The sequence below is a fragment of the Jaculus jaculus genome, chromosome 6 (assembly GCF_020740685.1).
Source record: "Jaculus jaculus isolate mJacJac1 chromosome 6, mJacJac1.mat.Y.cur, whole genome shotgun sequence".
Taxonomy (NCBI): domain Eukaryota; kingdom Metazoa; phylum Chordata; class Mammalia; order Rodentia; family Dipodidae; genus Jaculus; species Jaculus jaculus.
The window spans coordinates 87385789-87410407 of record NC_059107.1 but is presented as its reverse complement, the minus strand read 5'-3'; the positions used below and the strand labels follow the sequence as shown (position 1 = coordinate 87410407).

Genomic DNA, 24619 nt, shown 5'->3' with positions numbered 1-24619 from the left:
TGCCTGCATGATAGTACATGATCACAATGTTGACTTTGGGTAAGTATTGTGTGGATCTGTAAAAACAGTGAGCTCCAGGTCCAGTGGTGCATGCTGGTAATCCCAGTACTTGAAATACTGAGTCAGAGGGATTATGATGGCCAGCCCGAGCTGCATAGCGAGATCCTATCTCAAACACACACTCACGCTTCCTTGATAAATGAAGTAATAAGATTTTGTACATTGCATTTTTGAAAGATAAAATGTTTTCCAGTGGAGTGCTTGACTAGCATGCATGAGGTCCTGGGTATAATTTCCAGAACCACAAATAAATAATAATTTCTTAGGATGCTTGTTCTTAGGGTGGCTGCAAAATCAGTAGTTCATCAAATGATTCAAGTTTTGTGGCTAGGGAGATGGTTCAGTGGGTACAAGCGCTTGCTCTGCAAACCTGATGACATGAGTTTGATTACCATGCAAAGGACATGGTATTCAAACTATAATCTATAATTCCAGAACTCTATGAAAAGATAGAAGGTGGAGATGGTAGATTCTCTGGAATCTTAGGAACCAGATAACCTGTCAAATACAATGGCAAACAACAAGAGACCCTGCCTCAAAATAAGGGCTGGGAGATGGTCTAGTGGTTAAAGGTACAAGCCTGCTGGCCCAGGTTCAATTCCCCAGTAACTATGTAAAGCCAGATGTACAAAATGAGTCATGTATCTGGAATTTGTTTCCAGCCACCAGCAAAAGGCCCTGGTGCACCCATACTCTGAAATAAATTAATTAAAATATTTTAAAATAAATAAATAGAAACAAGGTGAAAGGCAAAGATCAATAATCAAAGTTGTCCTCTGATCTCCACATACATGTCATGGAATGCTCATGCCTGCATTCATTCCTCCAACACACACACAGAGAGGGAGAGAGAGAGAATGAGAGAGAGGAAGGGAGGGAGGAAGGTGAAGGGAGATTTTTGTAAAGTGTTTTTTAAAAAGCAGACTCATGGGCTGGGATTCATTTGGTAGAGTGTTTGCCTATCATGAAGAAAACCCTGTGTTGAATCCCCAATACTGCATTAAACTAGGTGTGGTAGCAGAAGCCCGTAGTCCCAGCCCTCAAGAGATAGAGGTAGGAATATCAATTTCATGGTCAACTTTGACTAAATAGTTTGAGTCTAGCCTGGTAACATGAAATTTTGTCATAGACACACACAAAAAAGGTTCAGGTTTTCTGTCATCCTCACACTTCAGCCAAGCCCCATCTGAAACAACAGAGGAATTGGGGAGATGAGCAAGAGTGCTGCTTCCATGCTGAACCTGAAAATCAGCACCAGGCTGTAGGCATCAGACCCTGAGGATGCTCAACACCTACCTACCAAAGCAGAGATCCAAAGGCTCCTAAGAGCTCATCACTGAAGTAGACTTAAAACTAACCCACCATGGCTCGGGGAATTTTGTGGAAGATGGGGCAGAAAGATTATAAGATCCACAGGTTTAGACATCATGCCCAGAGACATTCCCTCCCCCCACCAAATAACTGACTGCTGCTCTCACAATGCATAACCCACAATGCATAACCCACAACCCCATGGGGAATACCTGCTGCCCCACTGGGGAGTGTCCCCAGTGGAATAGGAGTAGGGATGAGGGAAAAGTGGGTACCAAGTCATGATGTATCCATACAAAATATGTTGTCAATAATAATAGCAATAAAATGATGCATTAAAAAATCTGGTTTCACACGATAACAAACATATAGTGACACATACACATAGTGACACACATATATTTTTCTGTCTAACTTATTTCTTTTTGAATACAGTTGGCCTGTTGATAATTGTCAGAACGGTGCATTGTCATTAGCATGTCTGCCTAGTTATGCTTACAAATGTATGGATGTATTATTGCCTCTTTTGATGTATAAGGAGCTCTGTGAAGTTGATACAGGAACAAGGGAACTTTCTCTTGCAGGTCATCAGTTTAAGGACACAGGCTCAAAAGAGCACAGAGGCTGCCCTGCCCTGGCTAAACTAGAAGGAAAACTCCAATCTGATTCAAGATGGCAATGAGGAGAAGCTTTCTCTTTCTTCCTTCATAATTTTTCATAGTCTTTCTCTCCCATATCTCCCCACAGGCCCTTTCTGAGCCTGTGCTCCTCCCTGGTCCACCAATCAATCAAGGTCTGTCATATAAATTTGAATGCAACAATGGAGCTCATCTCAATTAGATGTCTAATTTATAATAAGATCTGATCCAAGTCACCATGTGGATTTCCCTGGAATTTCCCTCTCAGGATCCAACCCAGATTTGGGTGGGGGGAGATCCCTCTAAGCTTGGAAAACTTTCTGCTTTTATTCTACTCTCTCTTAAATAAATCTTTCTTAATTTACCCTTCTTGTTGTTGTTGTTTATTGATGCTTTGCTAATTATAAGACAAGAACTGAGAGCCACTGGCTTGGGGACTTTCAGCCAATCCCTTTTCAAGAGGGGTTTTGTGGCTCCCAACCCTGTAACAATGTGATCTTTCATTTTTATGTTTCTAAAATAATTCAATTTTAAAATGTAAACAAATCTTTCCATCCTTCTGTTTTTACTGTGTTTTTCTGTTTTTTTTTGCTTTTACAAAAAGTGTGGCCTCAAGCTTATGATAGCCCTGCCTCTACTTCCCAAATATTAGTATTTCAGGTATTTTACTAGGATTCCCAGTCTTAAAATGAAGAAAAGAATTTAAAAAATTATTTTCCAAAATTATATTTTCTAAATTTTGCCCTTTTGTAATTTTACATTTATGGGTTTTGATCTTTTGGGATGTTACCACTCTAGACTAACATTTGGGACTATATTTTTCAGGATTATGACCCAAACTCCACTTGGTATAGATTCCACATAGTTAAACTGTTTGTATATGAGATAGCAATATGCATATCTGGTGAATGGTTTGATTGTGAAGATTTAGAGTAATATGTCTATTCATGCATCTCCTTACTTGCCTGACCCCTGTTTGAAAGAATAAACAAAAGGTAAGTGGATAGACACATAAATACCATTAGGAATTTCTGATGATGACCATTGTTGACTGTGGTCTCTTAACACCCACCCACCTACCTACCCCGTAATAGTTTGAATGTATGTCCCCACGTAGACTCAGGTGTTTTATTGAAGCTTGTAACTTGTGTTTCCAGCTGCCTGGCTGGAGGAGGTCTCACTGAAGATTCAGTCCTAAGGTGTATTTGGGGTGGATCTGAATTACATCCCAAAGGCATGCAGAGAGGTCTGGGCTCTGGGGTCCTGCTTAATGCAGGTTCATGCTGCTGCTTTTTGGTGTTTGCTGGCTGGTTGGTGGTGGTTCCTCTCTCTGCTTGGATTTATGAATAGGATCCAGCTTCTTCCATAATTGATGGAACTTCCCTTGGATCTTGTAAGCTTGAAATAAATCCCTTCCTCCCACAAAACTGTGCTTGGTTGGATGTTCTGCCCAGCATCATGGAGCTGTCTACTATACACCCCAGCAGAAACCAGCAGACCTGCAACTTGCACCTACATATGGTCACAGAGACAGGAAATGGGACCTGGTCACCCTGCCAAGGGTGCACTGCTCTCTGTGAGAGATCAGAGGAGCCACCTGAGCCATAAGAGCAAAAGAACATGCATCAGGAGGTAGTGGAGTTAGCCAGTGAGACCTATGGGCTGTGGCTCAACACCTTCAGGTCTACTCAGCCAGACTCTTTTCACAAGAAGGGCAACTCAGAGGTTAAAGATGTGGGTACTCCCTCTTTAGCACTGTATAGCCACAGAGAAAGCAACCCCTTCTCTTTGGATCAATGCAAGAATATGACAAGAGGAACATAGTACTTTTTCCTGAAATTCTGCTTTAGAAGAAGGTACAGATTTACTGAATGAAGTCATCAGTGATATTGATAGATGTGACTTACCTTAGCCTGCCCACTGTGAAAGAGACATGAAATCAGTTTCTGCTCAGTAGCAGAAGAGTTTGACTACTTAGTAAAACATACACAACCCAGAGCTAAGTTTTGTAATTCTTTTAGAAATTGAAAGATAGAAAATTCTGGGGCTGCAAAGATGGCTCTTGCAAAGCCTGATAATGCAGGGTCAATCCCCAGTACCCATAAAGCCAGGTGCATAAAGTAGCACATACATGCATCTGGAATTAGTTTGCCCTGGCAGGAGGACCTGGTATTCCCATTCTCTCTCTCTCTCTAACAAAATTCTATGTTAGAAGACTGTATCAGTATGGAAACAAATGGGTCAGTCATCCACTTACAGTTGTCAAACTCTATTCCTCAGTTTACCCACCATTCTGCAATGGAGGCTCAATTCTGCTCTGGTTTTCTCCATAACTTCATCTATAAACAATGTTGTAAAACACTCTAGAAGAAACTCTAATATTGACTGAAATTTTTAATCCCTCTTTAGAAGAAATATTGATTTTTTTAAAAACAATTTATTCATTTACTTTTCATTCTCATTGTATGTATTCACTACACATGGTACTATGGTACATGCAGTCATTTTTATATAAGTAAAAATTATATGTTGAACATATTCCCCACATATCCCCTACTCCCTTGCTTACCCTGTCCTCTCTTCTGCTAATCCCCTTTGTTCACCTAAACAATTTTGCTTCTACTTTCATATCATAATTTTATGTCTCTGTAAAATCTAGAAAATATATAATATTGGTTGCTATGCCAATGTCATAATTTACTTAATGTGATTATCTCCATTGCATTCATTTTTATGCAAATGACACATCTTCATTTATTTATTTATTCATTTCTGGCTAAAAAATTTCAATTACATATTGTGTTGACTTGAATATATGTCCCTACAGTCTCAGGGAGTTTTGGTTAAGAAAAAAGAGAATTGAAGGTCATTGAAGACACATCAGATTTAGAGCAGAAAGGCTGGCTGGGGAGAGGAGATTATCAGGTAATGTCTCTTTCTCTTAGCCCCAGCATGGTGCTTTATTAAGAGGCACATAAGAAATGAGTAACAAGCTTATATGTGAAAGACACATTAAGATACAATAACTTCTTTATCTGTGTCATATGTTAGTATGTATTAGGTATTCAGTAAGAATTTAAGATCATTATGACCTAAACTTGGCAAACTCAAAACAGTGTGAAAACAGTGACTTCTGGGATAAACGTTGAGAAACTTGGACTTCATCCATTACATGGGTCAGCAGTTCACCTGAAAATACTTGGAACATGTTCTCTTGAGAACATTATCCTCTTTCCTCCTACTATGCAGGACAAAAGGGTGTAGTTACCAGATCTCATGCAATGGAATTATCCTGTGCTCAACAAGATTAAGCTTGCAACTCAAGTCTCCAGCAGCCTGCTGAAGGAGGTGTCACTGGGGGTGGATCTTTAGTCCAGTCCTAATGTGTGTTTAGAGCCAGTTTGGGCTCTGGCTATTCATTCTTGCTGGCTGTTTGGTGATTTGTCTCTGCTATGATCTGTGGAAGTGAGCCAGCTTCTTCTGCTGTCATGAAGTCTCCCCTTGAGTCTGTAAGCCTGAAATAAACCCTTTCCTCCCATCAGCTGTTTTGGGTGTTTGTCCAAGCAATTAGAAAGTAAATACAGCATAAGTGGGGGACATTGCTGTGATAAAACTGACCATGTGAGTTTTGGACTTTTGGAACTTGATGGCAGGATGAATGTAGAAGGATTTGATAATTTGGATTGGAGAAGCCTTGTAGTGCTGTGAGCAGAGCTTGATGGACTATTCTAGTGAGAGTTTGAAAATGCTAAATTCAGAGAAATGGTGGGCTATAAAGGCTTGGATTATGAACTTCCAAAGGGGAAGGACAACTTTGTCACAATTGGACCACTGCCATAAAGGTTGGCTGTGTTCTTCTGCCCATGCCCTGAGAGATGTAAAAGTAATGGACTGGTATGCTTGGTGGAAGAATAAAACAAAGAGATATGAAAGATGTACAGTTAATCACAGGTAAACTTCAAGCAAGTTTAAAGTCCTGGCACAGGACTGGATTTAGGTTACTGAAGCTGCAATGGTTAAGCAGATTACCACCATCAAGGGTGGTCCAAGTACTTTGCATTGAAACAATGGAAATGATGCCCTGATTACTATTCCTCTGGCAGATGTACAGCTGACAAAGATTTTCTCCCATTACCATTTCTCTTCACTTAATTAGCCACTTCCTTTACTATACAGAAATGTTTTAATTTCCTAGGGTCCCATCTCTCACTGATTGGTTTATTTCCTGAGCAGTAGGAGTCCTATTGAAAATTATTTCTCTATGCCTATGTCTGAAATTGTTTTCCCTACTTTTTCTTCTAGTAGTTTCAGGGTTTATATTATGATTCATATTACCTTTTTTGGAAGAATAGGAGATAGGGATCTAATTTCATTCTTGTACATGTTGATATCTGGTTTCCCCCCAACACCAATTTTTGAAAAGGCTGCCTTTTCTCCAATGTATACTACTGGTATCTTTGTTAAGCTTCATACAGCATGTGCTGAGCTATGTGGGATGTGTCTGGGTCTTCTGTTGTGTTTCACTGATCTACATGTCTGTTTAGGTGACAGTACCATGCTATTTTAATTTTATTTAACTTTTTAAAATATTGTGTTTGTTTACTTATTTATTTGAGAGAAAGAGGTGGCACTTGCATCTGGAGTTTGTTTCCAGTGGCTGGAAGCCCTGGTATGCCCATTCTCTCTCTTGCTCTCTCTCTATATATATATCTGCCTCTTTCCCTCTTCCAAATAAATAAAAATAAAATATTTTGTGGGATTATTTCTCTGATTTTTTTTTCTCAGCATGTTAGTTCTTGGTATATAGGAAAGCTACTGGGTTTCATATGTTAATTTTGTATCTTGTCTCTTCTGAAAGTGTGTCTGAGACATAATAGTTGTCTGGTGGCATCATCATGGTCTTTTACGTATAGCATTGTATCATCTATAAATAAAGATAATTTGACTTCTCTCTTTTCTATTTGAAGCCATTATATTTCTTTCTCTTATCTTACTATTCTACCTAAGATTTCAAGCCCTATATAAAGTGGGGCAAGTCTTAATTTTAGTGGAAATGCTTTGAGTTTTTCTCTGTTTAGTATGATAATGGAATTGGGTTTGTGATGTATAGCCTTTATTATGTTTTGCTATGCTCTTCTATTTTCATTTTCTTTAGGACTTTTATTATCTTGGATATTGTCAAATGTCTTTTCTGAATCTACTGAAATAATCTTGTGGCTTTTGTCCTTATGTCCGTTTAAATGGTGTATTATTATATTTATGACTTGCCTATGTAGAACCAGCCTTGCGTTTTCAGAATAAAACCAACTTAATCATGGTGAGTTTTTTTAAATGTGTTCTTATATTTGGTGTGCAAGCATTTTGTTGAGAAATTTTGCATCTTGTTCATTAGGGAGATTGGTCTGTAATTTAATATTTTGTTGTGTCTTTCCTGCTTTTGGTATGAAGACACTGACTTTATATAAAGATCTTTCCTTTTCTATTTTCTAGAATATTTTGAGAAGCATTGGTGTTAATCATTAAAGGCATAGTGGAATTCATTAGTGTATCCATCTGAGACAAGACAACTGAAAGTATATAAGAAGGGAACTATCTTCACATCTTACTGTAGGTGGTCTAGAAACACACTGCAATAGGTAACTTCTTTGATCACCACAGAAACAAAATGTGCCACAAATCTGATTTTATTAGTTTGAACTGGAAGTTCAAATCACTGTTCCTATATCAGGACAGGATGCTAAAGGAAGCATCACAAAGAAGGAGATAGTTCAAAACCAATCCCAACAAAGCAAGAATGATGAATGTAATAATTTTCTTTTTACATTTAATGTATATTATCATTAACTTTTATAATTTTTAGTAGTTTTTTAATATTTCAGGGTCACTTTTTATATGTTCACTTCTGCGCATGTATTTTATAATGGCTTTATTTGTGTTTGCATGTCTCAGTTGGATTTTAGTACTGTTCTGTGTGTTTCTCCACCTGCTCTTCTATTGTGATCTCTCTACTACTCTTCCCAAGCACAACTCATATACTTTTCACTTTATTCCAACCTCTCTGCACATTTTTCCTCCTTAATTCCTCCTCTTTGTACTCTAAGCCTAAAACCTTTCATACGCCTAATAACCTCTAAAGTCAGGCCAAGATGGTGTTTGCATAACCACTCTTCACTTCATGGGGCAATAAGAGGAAAGATCAGTGGGGTTTTTAGGGTCAGTAAGTCCTAGCAGAACCCCAGTAGGAGGGCATGGAGGAGCAAAGTAGGGAATCTGCTGACTCCTAAATTCTCAGGTAACCTATCAGTCCCCCAAGCCCCTCAGGCAGCATCCCAGAAGCCATGCCAACCACCACACTGTGACCTAAAAATGGAACAAGACAGAGGGGTGGATACTATACAGAAAAAGGCAATAGAAAATAAAAACCAAACTGGACCAGTCCAAACGTCTCCAGAAGCTCTCAAGAACAGTGTCAGTCATGTGGGAGACAGAACCTCAGAACTGGAAAACAAAACAGAAGAAACAGTTTGTGAGCCTAAAACTTTGAACAAGTTCAAAAACTTTTGTGAGCAGAACATGAGGGAATTGTGGGATATCCTTAATTGTCTCAACATTTGTATCATGGGTATACCAAAAGGGAAAGAAATTCAGACCAAAGGCATGGTCACTTATTCAACAAAATTATCAAAGATAGAGAATATGGTTAAGATACAGGAAGCTAACAGAACTCCAAAGAGACTGGACCAAAGTAGAAACTCCAAAACATATTATCATTAAGACTCTAAACAAGAGGACTTCCAGTTAAGATGGTGGCGTAGGTACCATGCCAAAGCAGCCTGGGGGGGGGAAAGACCAAAAAAACTCAGCAAAATACACACTTTTACTAAAAAGTGAGATGTATAGGAAATTGAAGCGGCAGCGGAGAAGTAGGAGAGATCCAGAGCATCCAGAGCCCACACAGGCGGGAAAAGTGGCTCCGGCAGCTCGGCCAACCTCCACGGCCATGGTGCACCAGAAAGCCACCAGGCTTGGCTCCAGCCGCAGGAAAAGCCAGGTGCGGGAGCTTCCCCTCACACCACGGTCTCCAGAACTCAGGAAACATGAGGGGAGAGAGGCAGTGAGCAGCGGAGGAGCAGACCGCGAGGTAGAAGAATGCTTGGAGCAGCGAGAGAACCAGAGAAGCTGCGGCTACCTCCCCTCCCCCACCGCCTGAACCCAGCTCCAGCGAACAGAGCAGCGGCCCAGGACCCGGCCACGCCAACTTGGGTTGAGAGCGGGACCCAAGCAGGAACAGAGTTTGGCAGCAACATCAGCGGCTCCAGCACCGGTAAAAGCGGCCCCAGCAGCAGCAGACCCAGGAGTGGCAGCAGCGGCAGACCCAGCAGCAGCAGCCCCAGGAGTGGCAGCAGCGGCAGACTCGGCAGCAGCAGCTTCAGGGGGAGCAGCGGCAGTGGACACAGCAGCAGCAGCTTCAGCAGAGGTGGTGGCTCCAGCAGTGGCAGCTACAGCAGCAGCAGAGGCAGCAGCCACGGTGGGCCCAGCAGCAGCTTCAGCAGCAGCGGCTACAGACGCAGCAGCGGCAGCTTTAGCAGCAGCAGTTCCAGCAGCAAGGGTGCTGATCTGCAGAGCCACACTTGCCAGGCTCGGTTTGCCCCGCAGGAAAAGCCAGTGCCCAGCTCCAGAAATCAGAACAGCAGCCCAACAACCCAGGCAGCAACTTGACTGAGACCAAAATCATCCAAGGTAACTGGGATTGCACCAGGGAAGGGTCACACTTGGTCACAAGCTGACTTGGATCCCTCAACAGACCAGAAATCTTAACCTCTTTGTTGATAGAGGATCTGGTCGTTATAATAACTACTATTGCAAACATACTCGGGGCTATTTTTGATTGAATGTATACAGTGTTTAGTTAAATTTTAGAATCTACCTGTATTTTATTCCACTCAGCCTGCTTGAATACTCCTATAGCAGGGAAACTCAACCCCTAAGAACATCTTTGTAGATACTCTGACAGTCTTAAGAGCCATACCTAACACCTTAAGGCTTACCCGGAAAATATATTACATCAAATCAATTGATACAGCTAAGAATACACAGCTAGCTAGAAAATTCAAGCATTAACTTAATCCAAGATGCAAAAATATATACATTATAATACAAGAAACACTAAAAAGCAAGACGATATAAATCCACCTAAAAGTATTAATGCATCAGAAATGTCCTCCAGTGAGAAAGAGTTAGAGGAAATGCCTGAGAAAGAGTTCAAAAGAATGATTATAAATATGTTCAAAGAGGTCAAAGAACACATCAAAACAATCAAAGAAGAAATAAAAGAGGAAATCAAAGGAATCAAAGAAGATGTAGGTAACCAATTTCATGAAATGAAGAAGGCAATACAAGACATAAATAAGGAAATAGAAATAATAAAGAAAAACCAGTCAGAATTACTAGCAATGAAGAACACAGTTAATGAAATAAAAAACTCTGTAGAAAATCTCACCAGTACGATGGATGAGGGAGAGGACAGAATATCTAAGCTAGAAGACCAGGTGGCAGACCTAATGCAGTCCAACAAAGAGAAAGACAAACTTATAGAAAAGTATGAGTGGGAATTTGAAGATATTCGGGACACTATGAAAAGATCCAATATAAAAATTCAGGGCATAGTAGAAGGAGAAGAACTCCACTCCAGAGGCATAGTAGGCGTCTTCAACAAAATCATAGAAGAAAATTTCCCCCAAATTGGAAAAGAGGTGCCAATGCAGATACAGGAAGCCTTTAGAACCCCAGCCAGACAAAACACAGAAAGAAACTCTCCTCGCCATATTATAATCAAAATTCCAAACACACACACCAAAGAAAAAATACTGAAAGCAGTTAGAGAGAAAAATCAAGTTACCTACAAAAGCAAGCCCATCAGGATTACAGCAGATTATTCAACACAAAATTTTGAAGCCAGAAGGGCTTGGAGTGATATATTCCAAGTTCTGAAAGATAACAACTGTCAACCAAGGTTACTTTATCCTGCAAAGTTATCCATTCAAATAGATGGAGAAATAAAGACATTCCATGACAAAAGCAGGTTAAAGGAGTATTTGAAGACAAAACCAGCTCTACAGAAAATACTTGATAGAATCCTCCATGCTGAGGAGAAGGAAAAGCACACATATAAGAAACCTAGAAAAAACAAGCAATACTCAAATACTAGTTAACAGAAGAGAGCGCAGGTAGAACCAGAAACACATACACACACACAAAAATGGCAAACATAAATACACACCTTTCAATAATATCTCTTAATATCAATGGCCTCAATGCCCCAACGAAAAGACATAGATTTGCAGACTGGGTTAAAAAGCAGGATCCTGCAATTTGTTGTCTCCAAGAAACTCACCTTTCTACAAAGGATAGACATTATCTTAGGGTGAAAGGTTGGAAAACGGTGTTTCAAGCAAATGGGCCTAGAAAACAAGCAGGGATTGCTATCCTAAAATCAGACAAGGTAGACTTTAGTCCAACGTTAGTCAAGAAAGTTAAGGAAGGTCACTTTATATTGATTAAGGGCACACTCCAAAAGGAGGACATTACAATCCTAAACATATATGCACCTAACATGGAGGCTCCCAAATTCGTCAAACAAACACTATTAGAACTAAGGTCACAGATAACACCAAACACAGTGGTGGTGGGTGACTTTAACACCCCACTCTCATCAATAGACAGGTAATCCCGGGAAAAATTAGAGAGGCAACTGGACTAAATGAGGTCATAGAAGGAATGGACTTAACAGATATATACAGTACATTTCATCCAAAGGCTGCAGAATATACATTCTTTTCAGCAGCACATGGAACATTCTCTAAAATAGACCATATATTAGGACACAAAGCAAATCTTAACAAATTCAGGAAAATTGAAATAATTCCTTGCATTCTATCTGACCACAATGGAGTTAAAGTACAAATCAGTAGCAAGAAAGGATATAGAGCATACACAAAATCATGGAAACTAAACAATACACTACTAAATGATGAATGGGTCAATGAAGAAATCAAAAAGGAAATCAAAATATTTATAGAGTCAAATGATAATGAGAACACAACATACCAAAATCTCTTGGACACAATGAAGGCAGTTTTAAGAAGTAAATTTATAGCCTTGAGTGCCTATATTAAGAAATTAGAAAGGTCGCAAGTAAACGACCTAATGCTTCACCTTAAAGCCTTGGAAGAAGAACAAGGCAATCCAAAAATCAGTAGATGGGCCGGAATAATAAAGATTAGGTCAGAAATTAATGAAATAGAAACAAAAAGAACAATCCAAAGAATTAATGAAACAAAGAGTTGGTTCTTTGAAAGGATAACAAGATTGATAAACCCTTAGCAAATCTGACCAAAAGAAAGAGAGAAGAGACACAAATTAATAAAATCAGAGATGAACAAGGTAACATCACAACAGATTCCAGAGAAATTCAAAAAATCATAGGGACATACTATAAAAGCATATACTCCACAAAGTATGAAAATCTGAAAGAAATGGATGATTTCCTTGATCTATATGACCTACCTAAATTAAATCAAAATGAGATTAATCACTTAAATAGACCTATAACAAACATGGAGATCCCAACAGTTATCAATAATCTCCCAACTAAAAAAAGCCCAGGCCCAGACGGATTCACTGCTGAATTTTACCAGACTTTTAAGGAAGATCTAACACCATTGCTTCTTAAGCTTTTCCAGGAAATAGAAAAAGAAGGAATTCTACCAAACTCCTTCTATGAGGCCAGCATCACCCTGATACCAAAACCAGGCAAAGATAGAACAAAAAAAGAAAATTACAGACCAATCTCCCTCATGAACATAGATGCAAAAATTCTCAACAAAATATTGGCAAACAGAATACAAGAGAATATCTAAAAGATCATTCACCCTGACCAAGTAGGCTCTATCGCAGAGATGCAGGGATGGTTCAACATATGCAAATCTATAAATGTAATACATTACATAAACAGGTTGAAGGACAAAAATCACATGATCATCTCATTAGATGCAGAGAAAGCATTTGACAAAATCCAACATCCCTTCATGATAAAAGTCCTACAGAGACTGGGAATAGAAGGAACATATCTCAATAAAATAAAGGCTATTTATGACAAGCCTACAGCCAACATATTACTAAATGGGGAAAAACTGGAAGCTTTTCCATTAAAATCAGGAGCAAGACAAGGGTGTCCACTGTCCCCAATTTTATTTAATATAGTTTTGGAAGTCTTAGCCATAGCAATAAGGCAAGAGACACACATAAAAGGGATACAAATTGGAAAGGAAAAGATCAAGTTATCATTATTTGCAGATGACATGATTCTATACATAAAGGACCCTAACTACTCTACTAGCAAGCTGTTAGAGCTGATCAAAACCTACAGCCATATAGCAGGATACAAAATAAATACACAGAAATCAGTAGCCTTCATATATGCTAACAACAAACACACAGAGGATGAAATCAGAGAATCACTCCCATTCACAATTGCATCAGAAAAAAAAAGTACCTTGGAATAAACCTAACCAAGGAAGTAAAGCATCTATACAATGAGAACTTTAAAACACTCAAGCGAGAAATTGCAGAAGACACTAGAAAGTGGAGAAACATCCCTTGTTCCTAGATTGGAAGAATCAATATTGTGAAAATGGCAATCTTATCTAAAGCAATCTACACATTTACTGCAATCCCTATCAAAATTCCAAAGGCTTTCTTCATGGAAATAGGAAAAACAATCCCAAAATTCATTTGGAATCACAAAAACCTCGAATATCTAAAATAATACTGAGCAACAAAAAAGACGCTGGTGGTATCACCATACCTGATTTTAACTGATACTACAGAGCCATAGTAACAAAAACAGCATGGTACTGGCACAAAAACAGACATGTAGATCAGTGGAACAGAATAGAGGACCCACATGTAAGCCCAAGTAGCTTTAGCCACCTGATATTCGATAAAAATGCCAAAAATACTCATTGGAGAAGAGACAGCCTCTTCAGCAAATGGTGTTCTGAAAACTGGATATATATCTGCAGAAGGATGAAAATAGATTCTTCTCTCTCACCATGCACAAGAATTAAGTCCAAATGGATTAAAACCTTAACATCAGACCGGAAACTCTGAAACTGCTAGAGGAAAAAGTAGGGGAAACCCTTCAACATATTGGTCTTGGCAAAGACTTTCTGAATACAACCCCAATTGCTCAGGCAATAAAACCACAGATAACCACTGGGACCTAATGAAATTACAAAGATTTTGCACCACAAAGGACTCAGTGAAAAAAGCAAAGAGGCAACCTACAGAATGGGAAAGATTCTTTGCCAGCTATAAATCGGATAAAGGATTAATATCTAGTATATACAAAAAACTCAAAAAGTTAAATAATAAGGAATCAAACAAGCCAATCAAAAAATGGGCTATGGAGCTAAATAGAGAGTTCTCAAAGGAAGAAACACGAATGGCATATAAGCATGTAAAAAAATGTTCTATGTCACTAGTCATCAGGGAAATGCAGATTAAAACTACATTGAGATTCCATCTCACTCCTGTCAGATTGGCCACCATCATGAAAACAATGATCATATGTTGGCGGGGAGTGGAAAAAAAGGAACCCTTCTGCACTGCTGGTGGGAATGCAATATGGTCCAGCCATTGTGGAAACAGTGTGGAGGTTCCTAAAACAGCTAAAGATTGATCTACCATATGACCCAGCTATAGCACTCCTAGGCATATATCCAAAAGATTCATCACATTTCCTTAGAAGTACGTGCTCAGCCATGTTTATTGCTGCTCAATTTATAATAGTTGGGAAATGGAACCAGCCTAGATGTCCCTCAACAGATGAGTGGATAATGAAGATGTGGCACATTTATACAATGGAGTTCTACTCAGCGGTAAAGAAAAATGAAGTTATGAAATTTTCAGAAAAATGGATGGACCTCGAAAGGATTATACTAAGTGAGGTAACCCAGACCCAGAAAGCCAAGCGCCACATGTTCTCTCTCATATGTGGATCCTAGCTTCAGATGACTGGGCTTCTGCGTGAGAATGAAAATACTTAGTAGCAGAGGCCAGTAAGTTAAAAAGGAGACATAAAGGATAGAGAAAGGAAGGTAGGAGGATACTTAATAGGTTGATATTGTATATATGTAATTACAATGATTGTAATGGGGAGGTAATATGATGGAGAATGGAATTTCAAATGGGAAAGTGTGGGGGTGGGGAGGGAGGGAATTACCATGGTATATATTTTATAATCATGGAAAATGTTAATAAAAATTTAAAAAAAAAGAAAAGAAAAACCAAAAATAAATAAATGAATAAAAAAAAAGACTCTAAACAACAAAAACAATAAGAAAGTCCAAAAAGCAGCAATAGAGAAACAACATATTACAAATAAAGGTAAGCCCATCAGAATTATCTCAAAATTCTCAATGGAAACACTGAAACCCAGAAGGGCCTAGAGTAGAACACTGCAACATCTAAGAACCTATGGCTTCCAACCCAGAGTACTCTACCCAGCAAAAGTATCCCTCCTAATAGATGAAGAATGAAAAACTTTGTGTGATAAAAGTCAGCTCTACAACTATATGAACACAAAGCCAAACCTACAGAGAGTACTTCAGGGAATTCTCCACACAGAAGAGTCAACCAACCAACCTCAAGACCCTACAAGAAGCAGACCACAACAATGAAACCAGAGAAGGCCCACAAAAACAACAAAGTCCAAGAAAACACCAAACCACACAATATGGCAGGGATTAAATAAAACCTCACAGTCATTACCCTAAACATTAGTGGCCTTAATTCATCTATCAAGAGACATAAGCTAACAGGGTAGATCAGAAAATTATACCCCTCAATCTGCTGTCTTCAAGAAACCAACCTCACTACTAAAGACAGACACCTCCTCAGAGTGAAAGGGTGGAAATATGATATTCCAAGTTAATGGCAATAAGAGACAAACAGGCATTGCTATACTAGGATCAGATAAAATAGTCTTCAAACCAAAAGTAATAAAAAAAAAAGACAAAGAAGGCCACTTCTTACTCATCAAGGGAATGATCCAATAAGAGGATTTCACAATCATCAGTCTTTATTCATCAAACACAGGTGTACCACAATTCATAAAACAAAACCTACTCGACAACAAAACAGAAATAAATGCCAACACAATCATAGTTGGGGACTTCAATACTCCACTATCAGCAATAGACAGAGAAAATCAACAGGGAAGTAAGAGAGCTCAATAACACCATAGATCAACTCAACCTAACAGACATCTACAGAACATTCTACCCCAAATCTTATATATAGGACCATGAAGTCAGTCTCTATATATTTAGGAAAATTGACATAATTTCTTGTATAATATCAGACCACAATACTGTAAAGATAGAAATTAACAAGAGATCTCTATCATCTCCTGGAGACTGGGCAACACAACTTTAAGCAATAAATGGATAGTGGATGAAATAAAAAGTGAAATTTCAAAATTTTGAGAATCAAATGATGATGAGAACACATCCTACCAAAACTTATGGGATACAATGAAGGCAATCACAGGGGAAAATTAATAGCACTAAATGCCTTCATAACAAAGTTAGGGAGATCTCAATTTAATAACCTAACCATCAATCTAAAGGCAGTGGAAAAACAAGAAGAATCCAACCCAAAAGCTCCAGATGAAAAGAAATTATCAAGATCAGAGCAGAAATTAATGAACTGGAAACTAGGAAAACAATTAAGAAAATTGATGAAAGAAAGAGCTGGTTCTTTAAAAAAAATAAACAAGATTGATAAAACCCTGGCCAATTTGATGAAACATAAAAAAAGAGATGCTTCAGCTTAACAAAATTAGAAATTAAAAGGAAGCAATGACAACAGACATGAGTGAAATTGAAAAAATAATCAGGACTTACTACCAAAAACTCTGCTCCATAAAACTGGATAATCTGGAAGAAATGGATAAATTCAATAGTAATAGAAATCCTAGCCCAAGCAATAAGTCAAGAGAAAGAAATAAAAGTGATACAAATTGGAAAGGAAGAAGTTAGCCCTATTTGCAAATGACATGATTGTATATATAAGTGACCTGAGAGCCTCCATCTCAAAACTCTTAAAGGTGATTAATTCCTCCAGCAAAGTAGCAGGATACAAAATCAATACACAAAAATCAGTAGCCTTTATATAGGCAAAGGACAAAGATACAGAGAAAGAAATTAGCTACATTGTCCCATTTTCAATAGCAACAACAACAAAAAATACTTGGAATAACACTAAACAAGGATGTGAAAGACCTATGTAATGAAAACATAAAAGTACTCAAGAAAGAAATTGAGGAGGACATGAGAAGATGGATAGACCTCCCATGCTCCTGCATAGGCTGAATTAACATTGTGAAAATGGCAAGCCTACCAAAAGTAATATACAGATTTAATGTAATACAAGTAAAAATCCCAACATTATTCTTCACAGAGGTAGAAAAAAGTGATCCCAAAATTCATATGGAATTGAAGCAGGCTTTGGATAACCAAGCATATACTCAGCAAAAGAAACATCTCTGCAGGCATCACAATACCTGATCTACAGCTATATTACAAAGCCATAGTAAGAAAAGAAACATGGTACTGGCATAAAACATGTTTTTAGATCAATGGAACAAAATTGATGATCTGAACTTCAGGTCAAATAACTATAGCTACTTGATTCTTGACAAAGCCCCTAATAATGTAGACTGAACAAAAGACAGCATCTTCAACAAATGGTGCTGGATAACCACATGCAGTACAATGAAACTAGACTCACACATCTCACCTTGCACAAAACTCAAGCACAAATGGATCAAAGACCTCAATATAAGACGAGAAACTCTTCTATTACTGGAAGAAAGCATAGGAGGAACATTCCACAATACAGGAGTGGGAAAAGACCTTAACAAAACCCCAGAAGCTCAGGAGCTTAAACACTCACTCAACCATTTGGATCTCATGAAGCTGAAAAGTTTTTTCACATACATACAATAAGCAGAGCCAATAGACTATCCACAGAAGGAGAGAAAATGTTTCCTGGCTATTCAACTGACAGAGGCCTAATATCTAGAATCTACAAAGAACTCAAAAGCCTAAACAACAAAAAATCAAGCAACCCACTCACAATGCCAGGCAGAGAACTGAACAGAGAATTTTCAGAGGAAGAAATACAAATGACAAACACACACTTAAGAAAATGTTCAACATCCATAACCATCAGGGAAATGCAAATTAAAACAACTATGAGATTACATCTTACCCCAGTAAGGATAGAGAACATTAAAAAATCAAATGAAAACAAATGTTGGCGAACATGTGGAGAAATAGGAACTCTCATTCACTATTTGTGGAATGTAAGATGGTACAACCACTAAGGAAAGCAATATTGAGACTCCTAAGAAGGTTGACTATAGAGTTACCAACTGGTATAATTATTCTTTTACAGGTAATTTACCCTGAAAGCTCCATGCCTCAGTTCAGAGATATTTGCCCAACCATGTTTATAGCTGCTCAATTCATAATAACTAAGAACTGGAATCAACTCAAATGCCCATCATTGGATGAATGGATAAACAATATGTGGTAAGTCTATATGATGTGATTCTACTCAGCAGTTAGAAAAAAATGACACAATGAAATTTATAGAAAAATGATTGATCTTGGAACAGATCATACTCAGTGAACTCACGCATCACAGAAAGACAATCATCATATGATTTCACTCATCTGTGGTTCCTAACCTGGATCAGCCCAGATGATGACATATCTAATAGGCATCTCAAAGACCAGACAAAAGGGAGGTACCATGAAATCCTATATTCTGGAAGAAAGAATAAAAGGTCAAACCACCATCAGGATCTCAGAGGGAACACCTGAATCAAAGGGCCCTGGAGAGTATAAGATGAAGCCTAACCTCAGTTTTCTCCTGTTTCTCTTTTTTTTTTTTTTCTTTTTACATTTTCTTTTCCTTTCTTCTTTCTTTTCCCATGGCCCTGGTCTGTAATTCCCAGTACCAGGTTGTGGTTACCACCCACAATGAGCTGTTGATCAGAGAGAACTACAAGGTTTCCCAAAAGAAGACAGACTTCTGTCAGAGCATTTTATTTCCCACCAGAGGTTAATGCTAAGACTCTACTGCCAAAGACACCATATGCTGTTGGTATGGAACATGAAAAGACTTGGTTGCAATCTGGAAGCAAGCCAGTCCCCAGACAGTTAGCTTGTCTCATGCTAGAAGGATTACATGAGCTATCAGGGGAATGTGGTCAACAGTTGTCTGAGCAACTGGAGGTCTAAGCTACTCAGCAGCAAACAACCTGACATGATGCTCACACAAGTGCAATAGTGGCACACAGCCATTTTGGGTAACCAACTGCTCTTGGATTGGCTAATAGATCCACTCAGTGGAATGGAACCCATATCTGGAACTGGTAAACAAGTCAGAATCATATCCAGATAATCAGTTCACTCTCCAATACCAAGCTCCCACCAATCTTGGGCTACAAGAGGGCCTACACCCATTAGATGCTCTCTAAACTAACAATGGTTATATCATTTAATCTGTGCTGACTTCACTCTCCTTTGGAGAATCGGCTTGTGCTTTTCAAATAGAAGCAGGATGTGAGGAGAGAAATAGTCCATAGCATTTCACTAGGGATCCAGCTGAAACTGTAGAGGAACTGTGGAAATGAACAAGAGTGCTGCTTCCTCATTGAAACTTATATCAGCACAAGGGTGAAGGAGATAGGTACTGTGGACACTCAACATCTACCAAACCAGAGATATAGAGATCCACAGGCTCCTAAGAGCCTATCACTAAAGTAGACCTAAAATGAACTCAACATGGCTCAGGGAAATTCATGGAAGAGGGGTTTGGAAAGATTGTCAGAGCCACAAGTTGGGAAATTATGCACAGAGCCATTGCCTCTTCCCCATAACTGACAGCTACCCCTACAATGCATGACCTACAATCCCCATGGGGATAACTGGCATCTCCAATGAGGTGCCTCCCTTCAGAGGGAGGGAAGGGATGAGGGTAAGGATGGTACCAACATGTGCTGTTTATATACTGACTATGTCCATAACTAATAAAAAAAAAATTGGAGCCGGGTGTGGTGGCGCACGCCTTTAATCCCAGCACTCGGGAGGCAGAGGAAGGAGGATCGCTGTGAGTTCAAGGCCACCCTGAGACTACAGAGTTAATTCCAGGTCAGCCTGGACCAGAGTGAGACCCTACCTCGAAAAACCAAAAATAAAATAAAATAAAATTTGCTTAAAAAATACCCTCTAAAGTCTGTGGAACATAACACTGTCAAAACTTTCCTCTACCGTTTTCACTTCTATCTTTTTCAAAGTTAATAGTAGTCCTGATCTCCATCAACCCTAGATTCCTCATACTTTCAAGTTACACAAGTTCTAGTATACTATATAAGCACCTTGTTCATTATCCAATATTAATGACAAAGAGACCATTGTTGTTAATTTGCTAATATAATACTTTTGTAGTAGGAATATCCCCCAGCTTTCTTTACTCTTAATGTTAATATGCTACCCTGAGTGTAATATGGAGGTCACCTAGATAGTTGGAACTTCTAAACTGAGGAGTTAGTTGAGCTTCTGAACTATATGACTGTGGATAATTAAACACACAGAAAGTCCAAGCAATGAAATAACCCAACATGCAATATTCCAACACAATAATAAAAGAAATATAAAAAATAAAGGCAACATAACTTCTATAAGAATAATGAATCCCACAGTAACTATCCCTAAAAGGGAAAATTAGATGAAATTATAGAAAGAAAAATCAAAAGAATGATTATAAGTATGTTAAAAGAAATGAAGTAAGCTGGGCATGGTGGTGTATGCCTTTAATTCCAGCACTTGGGAGGCAGAGGCAAGAGGATCATCTTGAGTTCAAGGCCACCCTGAGACTACAGAGTGAATTATAGGTCAGCCTGAGATAGAATGAGACCCTATCTCAAAATTCCCCCCCACACACACATAAATGAAAGTAACCAAAGGAAAAAAAAACTCTTAAAGGAATCCCAAGAGATGAGCTAAATGAAATAAGGAGATTGATAAAGATATTTAAAAGGAATCTAGTAAAGAAGCAGAAATTGGGATGAAAAAACCAATCCAAAATACTGGAAATGGAAAAACATAATGAATCAATTAAAAAAACTCCATGGAAAGATTTACCTATAGAATGGATCAAGGAGATGACAGAATATCTAAGCTTAAAGACAAGATGGAGGAAGTACAACATGCCAACATGAGGAAGATAAATTCCAGGATGGTTGCATGGACAAGGAAGAGGATGAGGAAGGGCCATGGAGCTGACAGACACTGAAATGGCAAGCAGAGCTTATAGGTCTCAACAAAGTGGTGCCAACATGGATTTCTTCACCAAGAATCATTGTATGTGTGGATTTGGGTTGCTTTTATGAACAAGTAAAAATGATCTCATGTCCAGAGTTGAAGGACAAACCATTAGGCGTTCAAGAGAAATATTTGGTGATTACTTGAAACTGAAATTAGGAAACTTGGAGTCAAGAAACTTATGAACATCAGAGATGCAAAAGAAAAGTATCACCAAATCAGAGAGCCAAAACCTCAGAGGCCCCCAACACCTCAGCACTGAAGCAGACCAAAAATGAACCCAACATGGCTCAGGGAAATCTTGCAGAAGAGGGGGCGGAAAGAATGTCAGAGTTACATGTTGGGTCATGATTTGCAGAGACATTTATCATACTAATAACTGGGGGCTAACTCCACAATGCACGACCCATTTTCATTAACAAGGAGGGTCTAATGGGAGGGGGTAGATCACAGATGAGCCTAAATAATGGTACCAAACTGCCTGTATTCACTGAAATGAAAACTAATAAATTAAATTAAAAAAAAAAAAAAGAAAAGTATCTACAGCTGGTGTTAGTTAATGGAGAAGACTTGACACATTATAGAGGGAAGTCATACAGGGTTACAGGTAGTTTTCTTTATATAATTCTGTATGTTGATACATATTCTACATTTGGCTATCTGGCGTATCCTTTAAGAGTCAGGTGCACTACTGGTGTCCCATGAGGTTCTTAAGTGTATACTTTAAAAGAAAATATAGACTTGATCAATGAACTGCATAGCAGTCATATTTAACCAGATACATTGTCAATCTCTCTTCAAAGGAGACAACAGTTTTCTTTAGAATTGTTGGAGAATTTAGTACAGCTGCTGAAAGACTTGAATTTGAAGAAAATTTTGTGAATCTTGCAGAAATGGTGAGAAGAGACTCCAATAGTATCAAAGTGATAAACTTCCTTCAGTGACTATGTCAGATCATGTATAATAACTTTTCTACAACCCTGCATGCTACCACACATATCAGACTTGTAATTGGAGTTCAGATTGCAGCAGAAATGAAGGAAGCCATGTCTAATTTTCTGGGGATCACTGGTTGTGCTAGAGTGGCTTCCAACAAGTTATTGGTAAAATTAATTTCTGGAGAATTATAAAGCAAATCAACAGCAATCTTATTGCCTGAAAGCTGTCAAAATCTCATTCATAGTTTGAACCACATAAAGGAAAGAAATGGTGTACGCTACAAAACTGTCAAATGTCTTGAAACATTGGGAATCAATAGTGTTCATGATCTCTAAACCTTTTCAATGAAGATATAAGAAGAGGAATTAGGAATTTCAGTTGCTCAGCACATACAGAAGTTCAGTTTTTAGAAGTATAACATTCTTTTTTTTTAAATTTTTTTTGTTTATTTTTATTTATTTATATGAGAGCAACAGAGAGAGAAAGAGGCAGAGAGAGAAAGAAGGAGAGAATGGGCACGCCAGGCCTTCCAGCCACTGCAAATGAATTCCAGATGCATGTGCCCCCTTGTGCATCTGGCTAACATGGGTCCTGGGGAATCGAGCCTTGAACCAGGGTCCTTAAGCTTCACAGGCAAGTGCTTAACCACTAAGCCATTTCTCCAGCCCTAGAAGTATAACATTCTTGTAACACCCACAGGACCACCTTAGTCCTTTAGTGAAGAAAATTCATTTAAAAATGTTCATCATAAGTGGATTTGAAAAATAAAAGGTCAAAGGACTACTTGCTAGCCTTTTGAATAGAGTTTATCAATATGGAGGGAAACCCCTTATGATAAGATTAGTAATCTACCTGTGTTCCAAGAAGCACCATAGCTGTGAGAGCTAGTAGTATATTCCATTTCGTGTCATTTAGAAGGTAGGAACAGAAAATTACGATGTGATGACTCCAGTGGTTGATATACTTATGAAACTTTTTCAAAATATGATGATTGTAAAGATGTCATCTTACTTTACTTTTTCTAAGTGTGAGATTCTGTATCCTCAGAGTACTCAGTACTGCTAAGAAAGGGCCCACAGATTAGTATTTAACACTGTCCTTAACTTTACACTCTTGTAAGAGCAGTTTTAAAATGAATGATATTCATATGGACATGTGGAATATTTCCCCCCCTGGGCCATCCTCAGTGGAGTTAAAGGATTCACTGTGGGATCATGAAGGCCCCAATTTGTCCCTATGGGATAGTGCTGGGAACATGTTTTAGGTTATTCCTATCCACTCTGTGGTGATTACAATCTTTCCACCCATTCTTCTGCAATGTTCTCTGAGCCATGACAGGCTTGTTGGTTTTATTTTTATTTATTTATTTATTTATTTATTTATTTATTTATTTATTTATTTATTTTGGTTCTTAGAGGTAGGGTCTCACTCTAGCCCAGACTAACCTGAAATCACATTGTATTCTCAGGGTGGCCTCAAACACATGGTGACCCTCCTACCTCTGCCTTCTGGGTGCTGGGACTAAAGGTGCATGCCACCATGCCCAGCTTTGACAGATTGTGATTAATCACTTTGTCTGCCACCATCACCCTGGAGCTGGTTGTCAGGCTAGCAGTAAGAGCAGTGTTCATGGTGCTGCTTCCACTGCAAGTTCTTCTGGGCCCTGGAAGATCTGGTAAATCTCTGACTACCACAGATACTGAAAAATTTTCAAAATGTTGAGAATTAGTAAATGTTGACTGCTTAGCACTAAATGTGATATCCCTATCACCATCTCCAAGATTCAGGGAACATTATAGAAGAGTGGATGGGAAAAATGTAAAATCTAGTGGGTGGGAAGGAGTGCTATGGAATATTGTGTTCTGGATATTAAGTGGCCATTGCATTCATGACCTTATGGTAGCTGTTATTGCACACAGAAGATCTGTACAATATTGGGCCCATCAATATTTCATCATGTATAATGGAGGACGGAATGTGTGTCTCATTCCTCCCTGAGGAGTTATTGGTATTTAATGGCTGCTGGGAGAACAGCAAACATTTCCTTCAGTAGTGTAGCCAGTAGTAAACTGCACATTTTCTTATAAAAAAAAAAACCCCTCCTGTGCCCATGCAAGCAACTGTAATTAAACTGAGTGGGTCACACATACACATACAGGATCTAGTATGTGGGTCCATGTATAATCTCCTGAGAGCCGGCCCCATTTTAGG

The 24619-nt window shown here is 38.6% G+C and overlaps 1 pseudogene; it reads left to right on the top strand.

Moving 5' to 3' along the window:
* LOC101615492 overlaps positions 1-23672 on the top strand; it is a 51547-nt pseudogene extending 27875 nt beyond the window's left edge.
* Positions 23673-24619: the final 947 nt, after the last annotated feature.